Here is an 11,497-nt window from a genome sequence, read left to right on the forward strand (position 1 = left end):
CATAGTCAATAAAAGAGAAGGAAAAGCAGTACTGGGATACAATCTCTAAAATGACAGAATGATCTCAGTTCGAATCCAAGGCAAACCATTCAACATCACAGTAGTCCAAGTCTATGCCCCGGCCACTGGTGCTGAAGAGGCTGAAGTTGACCGGTTCCATGAAGGCCTACAACACCTTCTAGAATTAACACCAAAAAATGATGTCCTTATCATCATGGGGGATTGGAATGCTAAAGTAGGAAGCCAAAAGATAACTGGAATAACAGGCAAATTTGGCCTTGGAATACAAAATGAAGCAGGGCACAGGCTGGTAGAATTTTGTCAAGAGAATACAATGGTCATAGCAAACACTCTTTTCCAACAACCCAAGAGACGACTCTACACACAGACATCACCAGACGGTCAACACAGAAATCAGATTGACTATGTGCTCTGCAGCCAAAGATGGAGAAGCTCTATACACTCAGTAAAAACTAGACCAGGAGCTGACTGTGGCTCAGATCATGAGCTTCTCGTTGCAAAATTTAGGCTTAAATTGAAGAAAGTAGGGGAAAGCACTAGGCCACTCTGGTATGACCTAAATCATATCCCTGATGACTATACAGTAGAGGTGACAAATAGATTTAAGGAATTAGGTCTGATAGACAGAGTGCCTGAAGAACTATGGACGGAGGTTTGCAACATTGTACAAGAGGTAGCAACTAAAACCATCCCAAGGAAAAAGAAATGCAAGAAAGCAAAATGGCTAAGGAAGCTTTACAAATAGCTGAGGAAAGAAGGGAAGCAAAAGGCAAGGGAGAAAGAGAGATACCCAATTGAATGCAGAATTCCAGAGAATAGCTAGAAGAGATAAGAATGCCTTCTTAAATGAACAGTGCAAAGAAATAGAAGAAAACAATAGAATAGGGAGGACCAGAGATCTCTTCAAGAAAATTGGAGGTTTGAAGGGAACATTTCATGCAAAGATGGGCATGATAAAGGACCAAAATGGCAGGGACCTAACAGAGGCAGAAGAGATTAAGAAGAGGTGGCAAGATTACACAGAGGAACTATACAAGAAAGAGCTTAACATCCCTGATAACCACGATGGGGTGGTCACTGACCTCGAACCAGACATCCTGGAATGTGAAGTCAAATGGGCCTTAGGGAGTCTGAGCAACAACAAAGCTAGTGGAGGTGACAGTATTCCAGCTGAGCTATTCAAAGTCTTAAAAGATGTTGCAGTAAAAGTGCTACACTCAATATGTCAGCAAATTTGGAAAACTCAACAGTGGCCACAGGATTGGAAAAGGTCAGTTTACATTCCCATCCCAAAGAAGGGCAATGCCAAAGAATGTTCAAACTACCGCACCATTGCACTCATTTCACATGCTAGCAAAGTTATGTTCAAAATCCTTCAAGCTAGGCTCCAGCAGTATGTGGACCAAGAACTACCAGGAGTACAGACAGGATTTCGAAGAGGGAGAGGAACTAGAGAACAAATTGCCAACATATGCTGGATCATGGAGAAAGCTAGGGAGTTCCGGAAAAACATCTACTTCTGCTTCATTGACTATGCTAAAGCCTTTGATTGTGTGGATTACAACAAGTTGTGGCAAGTTCTTAAAGAGATGGGAGTGCCTTACCATCTTATTTGACTCTTGAGAAACCTATATGTGGGTCAAGAAGCAACAGTGAGAACTGGACACGCAACCACTGATTGGTTCAAAATTGAGAAAGGAGTTCAGCAAGGCTGTATACTGTCGCCCTGCCTATTTAACTTATATGCAGAGCACATCATGAGACAGGCGGGCCTAGATGAATCACCAGCTGGAATTAAGATTGCTGGGAGAAATATCAACAACCTCAGATATGCAGATGATACCAGTCTCATGGCAGAAAGTGAAGAGGAACTAAAAAGCCTCTTGATGCGGGTGAAGGAGGAGAGCAGAAAAGTTGGCTTGAAACTGAACATTAAGAAAACTAAGATCATGGCATCCGGTCTTCTCACTTCCTGGCAAATAGATGGGGAAGAAATGGAGGTAGTGACAGATTTTATTTTCCTGGGCTCCAAGGTCACCGCAGATGGTGACTGCAGCGAAGAAATTAAAAGACGCTTGCTCCTGGGGAGGAAAGCTATGGCAAATCTAGATAGCATACTAAAAAGCAGAGACATCTCCCTGCCAACAAAAGTGTGTATAGTCAAGGCTATGTTTTTTCCAGTTACAATGTATGGCTGTGAAAGTTGGACCATAAGGAAGGCTGAGCGCCGAAGAATTGAGGCCTTTGAATTGTGGTGCTGGTGGAGTCTCCTGCGAGTCCCTTGGACAGCAAGGTGATCAAACCAGTCAGTCCTAGAGGAGATCAACCCTGACTGCTCTTCAGAAGGCCAGATATTGAAGAGGAAACTCAAATACTTTGGCCACCTAATGAGAAGGAAGGACTCCCTGGAGAAGAGCCTAATGCTGGGAACAATGGATGGCAAAAGAAGAAGGGGACGGCAGAGGATGAGGTGGCTAAATGGAGTCACTGGGGCAGTTGGTGTGAGCTTGAGTGGAGTCCGGGGGATGGTGGAGGACAGGAAGGCCCGGAGAAATGTTGTCCATGGGGTCGCAATGGGTTGGGCATGACTTCACGACTAACAACAACAACAACAACACTGATACAAAGAAATGTCCAAATGCAGAAGCTTCCAAGTTGCTGCTGCTGCTACTGGCAGGATGGAAGGAGAGATGGAAGCAGTTCTTGCTTCTCCATCCTCCCTTCCTTAAATTCTCATCCAGACAAGCCTCTGAGCATGTTCAGAGGAGCCCTGCCAGTGTGGGCAGACCAGAGAGACATTGGCACCCTGGCTCCTCCCCATCTTGCCCAGCAGAATGCTCCCTTCTTGATTTCTCTAAGGTCATCAAAGATATCTGGGGAAGCAGAGAGATAGCATTTTTTAATTTTGATAGGGGAAAGTGGAAAAATGCAATGGTTCAGGGATACTGCCAGGGTCTATGGGGTTTCCTCCTAAAGAGATGCTTTATCAGTATGTCCAAATCAGTTAACAATAAGTAAGAGATTAGCTTCTGAAAGAATCATGCCAAAAAGAATGCTCTCTTCACCCTGCTCAGCAACCACAGGCACCTGAGCTTAACAGTACTTATCTTCAAGTAAGTTGCAGCCTCTCTCACTAGCGACTAGAACTGCATCATTAAAGAGCTTTGAGAACTGTGAGAACAGAGTACTGTGTATATGCAATAACATGATTAAATGTTACATTTAATTAAAAACTCTGCTCAGACATATTTGTATTAATTACAATTAAATATAATTATATTTTATATCAATTTATATTAAACAGTTAGATCAAAGCTTTTTATATAACGGGACTCAGAATCAATTTTTTAAAATGGCTCAGTATAAGTAACAATATCAAACTACTAACAAAATATAACAGGCAAGACAAAAATCTGCAACAGTCCAGGCTCAAAAGATAGGAGAAATAAAACAGGCTTCTGGCTCCTGAATAATAAAAAAATAGGGTATGTTTCTGTGCAGAGAATTCCAAAATGAGCCAGCCTTTAAGCCCCCAGTTGGAGTGACATTAGGTTGAGTTGTACAAATCTGCCCAAGTTAAGAACCATCTGAATTTTTGAATGAGCAGCCCCAGAAGACCTGCCCGAAAAGGCAGCTGTGGGCCATGAGTGGTGAGTGCCAGGCTGTAAGGGAGGGAGGGAGGGAGGAACGGAAGAATAGGAAGGGCAAAGGGAAGGAAGGACATACTGGAGTGAATATATGAGCCGCCCTTATTGCTGGCAAACTGCCTGATAGGAACACAAATCCTGGCCAGATTAGCCATTGAATAAATTCGGGGGGACAAATGAGGGCCATCGTTATGATGCAAATCAGAACAGGCAAATACTCCTTTTAAGACCCAAGAACATCAAAAATGACTAGCTGGTGTGCATGCAAGGGACAATTTCTTCGAAGCATTAGAAGTCCCGTGAAAGTGGTTCCGTCACCATTTTTCTTTTCTTTTCTGAAACTGAACTCTAGAAGCTCGATCATTTCTCAGGGCCTTCCTTAATTCTGTAGCATGGAGTCTTGGACTGCAGCTCACAGAGGAATAGAAAAAGTCTGGCACAACTTCTAATCTGAGCAGCTGAGCTGGAGAAGAGGGACTGAACTGAGAAAGTGACCTTGCTGTTTGCCACTTTTCTCCCTTTCCCCCACAACCCTAGTTGTGAGGGTAAGATAGAAAGGAGGAGCAGATTCATGGACGCCTCCTCCTTGAATTCCTTGGAAGGAAAAAAGGCGGGATACAAGTATCATCAATCAGTTGATTGGTGGATCGATCATACTTGCACCTACCTCTATTTGTATTTTGTGTATGGTCCAAGCCTGATGACCAGAATCCCAGCTGGGCTTCCCAGGGGATAGAAGGGCCGATTAAGGACCACAGTGGACATCGGAGAGCGTTTCTTGCCCTTTGGGAAGCTGCTGCCCTAGGAGCAAGCGCCATTTTCCTCCTGGCAAGTCATATTCCCCTGTTTCAGTATCTAGTGTGCAGTTTATATCTGCTCAGGGGACTTCCTGCAGATGGATCTGAGGAAAAGCTTTGCTTTTTAAAAACAGGAAAATCAACTCATCCCCAGCCATCACCAGGGGGGGAAATTCAGTGGGGGAAGGAGACTAGGTAGCCTGGCCTTGCAGGGTCAGGTAAGCGTGGGGAATTCTGCAGCTGAGCAAATTATTCTGATAACAGTCTAAGTGAAGTGCAGAATGTCAAATTCTGAGAGACATGCAAAGCAGAAGCATGCAGAATAGCCACATGCTGCAGCAAAACGCCTTGACAAGTATGTTTGCCAAGTAGTCCTCTCGTCTACCCCTCAGCCAAGACTGTAGTTACACTGTGAGAAAAGGGATATAGAAAAACCTGACCAGCAGAGCGGGAAAGAACCAAGAGCCTCTGAAGAGGAGGGGGGCCTGTTGCAAGGCATCTTGGGAAAAGATTTTCAGATTTCACTTCCTTCGAGGCTGCTAAGTATGGGAAATCATGTATGCACAGTGCTGGTAGACTGTGTTGACAGCGTGCGGAAGAAGTGTAAGAGTACTCAAAGCCTGGTGTTATATCAATTGCAAGTGAAAAGAGAGCTGATGGAGGAGAGCATTGAAAAAAAGCATCGCAGCTCAATAGTCCTACAGGCAGTGTTGGGGCACTAGGAGAAATGCAGGGATACACTTCCTTGGCTGGAAACACTGCAAAGAAAATCTGGAACTCCCACTCATTTTGGCATATAATATATACACAAATTGCCGATGTGAGAACACGCCAGCACATTTGTGGCCATCCAGAGCCTTGGCCACTCTTGCTACAAACTCTTTAGTGAGCCTCTTGCATGATGGAAGACTGGATGCTGAAGAGCCAACGTTTAGTGGAGCGGTTTCCGACTACGTTGCGGGATTCTTATCATATTTAAGGGGAAATGGTGCAGTATAGCCATACTATAGGGCATTGATGGCGAACCTTTTAGAGACTGAGTGCCCAAGCTGCAATTCAAAACACATTTATTTTTTACAAAGGGACAACACTATGATAAAACTTCAAAACTGAGGTTTTAGTTTAGAAAAAATACCTCAAAGCCAGTCCAAGCAAAAATAAATATATCCTTGGCAACGCACTAACTGGCCATATGAAAGATCAGATGAGTTGCAGCAAATGAGTCGTGGCTTCTGACATCAATGACAGGCACTGCTGCGCCTTTCCGAGCATGCGCATGGCCCCTATGTGCACTATTATCCAATGCTCGGCTGCTGGGACGATGCTGGGGCGACTTGGCTTGCATACCAAAGGAGACGGTTCTGCTTACCTGCTGTTGCACACGTGCCATAAGTTTGGCAGCATTGGCCTAACTCTGCACTGGTGCACTTCCCTAACCCTAATATAGGGGAAAGATACCATGGAAAAAAGTGTGCTTTTGAAAAAAGATTCCTTGACTAGGTTTTCTGCATAGCTCAGTATTTCTGCCCATTCTAAGCACTTTCCAACCATCCAAACCAAGCCAGGACAGCTCGTAATTCTAATCCTAACCCTACCCTGGTGAACACCCCTAACAATATAGGGCAAAAGTTCCATGGAAAAGAGCATGATTTTGAAAAAACCATCCACAACTAGCTTTTTCAGCATAGCTCAACATTCCTGCCCATTCTAAATACATTCCGACCATAAAAATCATGCCAGAAAAATGTGTTTTTCTAACCCTAACCCTCCCCTGGCGCACGCCCCTAACCCTAATATAGGGCAAAAGTTCCATGGAAAAGAGCATGATTTTCAAAAAGCCTTCCTTGAGTTGCTTTTTCTGCATAGCTCAACATTTCTGCCCATTCGAAACACATTCCAACCATCAAAACCATACCGGAACATGTCGTATTTCTAACCCTAACCCTACCCCAGTGAACAGCACTAACCATAATAAAGGGTGAAAGCTCCTTTGGAAAGAAGGGGATTTTGAAAAGGCCATCCTTGAGTAGCTTTTTCTGTATTCCTCAACATTTTTGCCCATTTTGAACATATTCCAACCATCAGAACCATACCAAAATACCGCGTTTTTGTAACCTAAACCCTACCCTAACAAAAACCTGTAACCGTAATATACGGCAAAAGTTGTATTGAAAAGACGGCAATTCTGAAAAAACGTTCCTTGATTTCTGCCCATTCTAAACTCATTCCAACCATAAAAACCATGCCAGGAGACCTCGTTCTTCTAACCCTAACTCCACCGTGGTGCACACCCCTAACCTTAACTTAGGGGTAAAGTTCCAAGGAAAAGAGGGCGATTTTGAACAAGCCATCCTTGAGTAGCTTTTTCTGCATAACTCTACATTTCTGCCCATTCTAAACATACTCCAAGCATCAAAATGATGCCATAAAGCCATGTTTTTCTAACCCCAACCCTACCCTGGTGCACACCCCTAACCCTAATATTAGGGGTAAAGTTCCATGGAAAACAGGTGATTTTGAAAACGCCATCCTTGAGTAGCTTTTTCTGTAAAGCTCAACATTTCTGCCCATTCTAAACTCACTCCAACCATCCAAACCATGCCAGGACACCTCGTTTTTCAAACCCAAACCCTGCACCGGAGCACACCCCTAACCCTAATAAAAAGCGAAAGTCCCATGTTAAAGAGGGCGATTTTGAAAAAGCCATCTTTGAGTAGATTTTTCTGCATACCACAACATTTATGCCCTGTCTAAGCACATTCCCAGCATCAAAATGATGCCAGAACACCTCATTTATCTAACCCCAACCCTAACCTGGTGCACACCCCTAAAGCTAATATAGGGCAAACGTTCCTCAGAAAAGAGGACAATTTTGAAATTGCCTTCGTTAAGTAGGTTTTCTGCCCAGTGCAAAATTTCTGCCCATTCTGAACACATTCCAACCACCAAAACCATGGCAGGATACCTCATTTTTCAAACCCTAACGCTACCCTGTTGCACACCCCTAACCCTCACAAAGAGCGAGAGTTCCATGGAAAAGGGCGATTTTGAAAAAGCCTTCCTTGAGTAGCTTTTTCAGCACAGCTCAACATTTCTGCCCATTTTAAACAGATTCCAACCATCATAATCATGCCTGGGCACCTTGTTTTTTAAGCCTAACCCAGTGATGTTGAACCTTTTAGAGACCGAGTGCCCAAACTGCAACAGAAAACCCATTTTTTTGTGGCAAAGTGCCAACACTACAATAAAACCTGAAAACTGAGGGTTTAGTTTAGAAAAAATATGTCACAGTCTCTCCAAGCAAATATATATATGTATCCTTGGCAGCCGCTGGCCGGCCATGCAGAAGCTCAGACAAGTTGCCGCTAATGATTCACAGCATGTGATGTCATCGCCTGGCACCGCTACTCCTTTCTGAGCATGCGCATGGCCCCTATGTGCACTGTTATCCGATGTTCAGCTGCTGGGGCAACTTGGCTCGCATGCTGACAGAGAGCGCCCTGTGTTCCCGCTGTGGCATGCGTGCCATATGTTTGCCACCACTGCTTTCGGGTGATCAGAATTGGAATGATGTTTGATAAAAGTTTTATATTCTTTGTTCAGCGTGATGGTAGGATGAACCAAGAAATGGAAAGTAACTAATTGATTAGCTGTAGAATTGCAGAGCCAAATGGAAATCTGAGAACTCTTTTTCTACTAATGCATTGGCCAGAGCAGAATGGAGCTGAAAGTTTGCGTGAAGGAGTGAATGAAACCCTGAAAATATGCAGCTCTAACATAAAGGAACTGACAGGAATTAAAATAGATGGAGAATCAGCAAACAGGGAAGAACTCTGGTCTTTGGAAAGTTCTAAGCAACTAGGATTTGAGTGCACATTTTGACTTTTTGGAGTTGTGCCCCCCAATCAGCCCTTGCTGCAAAGTCCATCATTCTTACTGTTCATACACTGAAGATTTGGAAGGCTTAACCTATTAACTTTAAACTCCTACTTCTGCACATCAAAGAATAAAATGATGCTGCTACATTCTGACTCTCCTGGAGCAAAGCACATCATATTGTAAGATTTACACAGCATCAGGTTCACCTTACTGATGCCATGTTGTGCAACATACCTGGTTGCCAGAAAGTTTGGAAAAAAAAGAAGACTGGAGATAATAAAAAGAAAAAGCAGAAGCCCACAATTGTATGAAAACTTTGGATGAAAAACAAATTTGGCTAACAACTTATGAGAGATATCTTAGATGTATACCAAGGACTACATTAAAATCTGCAATGTGTTCATCTCACCCTTCCTGGCATACTTGTTTGCATGCAGAAGTTCATCAGTCAGAAAGCTATAAGTAATGAGGGAAGGCCATTTCCTTTCTGGGGAGCATGAATCAAAATCCTAATGGACATTGGTAGCCATGTTGGGAGCAAAAGTATCAGAACTAACAAGTTTATTGCAGCCAGAAATCAAAATGCATGAGCAATTTGTGTGGAGAGTGTGCAAGCACTAGCATTTTTAAAAAGCAGAATGCCTTTACACTGAAGAATGCCATCTGCTATTTATTTATTTATGTATTGAAACATTTTTATGCCGCCCCATTCGCCGAAGCCTCGGGGCGGCTTACAACAAGTTAAATAACATTTTAAAATATATACATTAAAATAAATCATGAATATACAATATAAAATAAGCCGCCCTGGCCAGAAAAATTCAATAATATTAACATTTAACTATTGACCCAGTTACTTGTCCTTGCAAAGACACAACTGGCCGACCACGCCACAGTCTTCCCCAGGAAAGAGGCTCTATTAAATGCACTGAATTTGCAGATGGAGCATGTGAACAGTGGCCACTTTTTTCTGATGTGCTCTATGTCCCACATTTGGTGACAGTGATTTAGGATGTCCAGGGTCTGTGCATCTTTGCCAGCTCATATCTTCTGATGTGGTATAAAAAATTCAGAGCCATTGCCGCTCACTTCCCATACTCAATGCAAGCTGAAATAATGGTGTCCCTGCTTAATCTTTTATTGGATGACACATGAACAAGAATAACAACACAGACCGCTAATAAACACAGTTCCAATTAGGATCAGAACAGCACATTATGATTACTGACCTGCTGTTGACCTCTGTTTTCTTTCTGTTGGAGACACACAACAACATCACCCTATTTCAGAGTTTTCCACTGAGCAGGACTTGGTAGAACAAAAATGTTTGGAATCCTGGATGTTTTTCATTAAGTTCCGAATGTCATGTTCTTAAATTGCAATAGTAAAGACACATACTTTATGGCATTCCCTGATTTAAATCCCCATGGATTCCCAGATCTGGGGCTGAAGATAGAGCTCAGACCGCAGAGCTGGGAATCTGCACTCAGATTTCTTTCCCCACTTTGAAGGCAACCCAGAAAGAACGGCACAGGTAGCTTCTCTGGGTCACAGGGGTACTTTATTGTGCTAAAGCTGGCCAGCAAGCTTGGCTCTGTGATACAGAAGGATTAAGCAAACTAAACAGGGAAAGGGCTCATGCTGAGAAGCGGATTCCAAACAGAGTCCCTCTGCTCTCTTCCCAATCACAGCTGCTCCAGCCTCAGGATAGTTCCCACTGCTTGTTGGCCAGGACTGATGAATCGGTCTGCTTGTTTGACCTGGCGCTGGACTCGAGAACCGCTTGAGTTATATCTGATTCTATCGAACTGCCTGTGTGGCAGTGTTTTCCTCTGAAGCAGATGCAGGCCAGTTCTCGCAAGCCTCTTGTCTTACCAAGCAAGGATTCTAAGCTGCCTGTTTTTCCCTTTCAAGGTCATGCTCTGAGGTAACTCCTCTGGAGAGCTGGGCTTGAGGAGCAGCAGGTGCAGCCTTGCAGGGGCAAATAAAGGGGTCTTTCTCTGGGGGTGCAAGGAAAGATTGGTGCTGCAAGATTAAAATGCAACCTGATGGAGTTCCAACATACTTTCTTTCCCATCCAAGACCCTACAGCGAGATGACTGAAGACGGGCATGCAGGTGGCCCATTGCATAAGAGGAGAGCAAAGGTGGGCCTGTCCTGCCCCTGCCTCTTCTTCCTCTCTGCACAGGATGCCCATAATGCGCTGAGTCTGGAAGCTCTGGGGCACCCCAATTGGCTTGCTGCCTGAATGGGCCTGATTGTTTAACATGAAGATGAAAAATTTCCCTCTGCATGATTTTAGAGTGTCTCTTTGAGTTCATTTCCCACCAGTGAAAATTTCTTTTAGCCCAGGTTCCCTGGTGGCCTCAGCCTATTCATGGTGATAGAAGCACTCTGTCATTTATTTATTCACCTATATCTTGCCTCCACACACAAACATGGCACTCAAGGCAGCTCACCATCATAAAACCAAGAATTAAAACAAATCTGTAATTTAAACCGTCATGAAACAAGTGAATTAAAAGCACAATTAAAAACACAGCAATAAAAGGAATAAACAGCACCTCTCCCAGCAGAAGCCTCCTGAGCAACGGACATTACATGTCAACAGTCTGAATAAATAAGCCACATAAACATATCTGCAATAAATAAATGATACATGTAAAAATCTTACCATTATTGCAGCCATCAGGATGGGTTCAAGTGGAGTTCTTTGTGCCCCACTGAGGCCGTGGAGGCCATGTGTCAATGTGTAATTCAGTGGTATGCCCAAAGAATAGCACCTCTGGACTGGTATGGCAGAACCATTTGTTGAACTGCAGAGGATGGAAAGGAGCTTCCTGGCCAGTGCAGGCTGGTCTCATCTGTGGGACATAAAGAGAGTTTACAAGAAGGAACAGACTAGCAACGTAGGAAGCGGCCTGATTCTAAGTCAGATACCTCTGCTCCACTGAGCTCAGTGTTGCCTGCACTGACTGGCAGCAGCTTTGCAGGACTTCAGGCCAGAGCCTCTACCAGGGCAGCCTGCAGGTGCTGAGAATGGAGCTGGGGTTCTTTGCTGGCGAGGCGCATGCCCTTCTACTCAGACACAGGCTGGACAGCTGCAGTGTCAGCAGGGCTACGCAGAAGCTCCAGCCTTGACACAGAACTTTA

This window comes from Varanus komodoensis, unplaced genomic scaffold (genome assembly GCF_004798865.1).
Source record: "Varanus komodoensis strain SLA01 unplaced genomic scaffold, ASM479886v1 scaffold10, whole genome shotgun sequence".
NCBI lineage: Eukaryota > Metazoa > Chordata > Lepidosauria > Squamata > Varanidae > Varanus > Varanus komodoensis.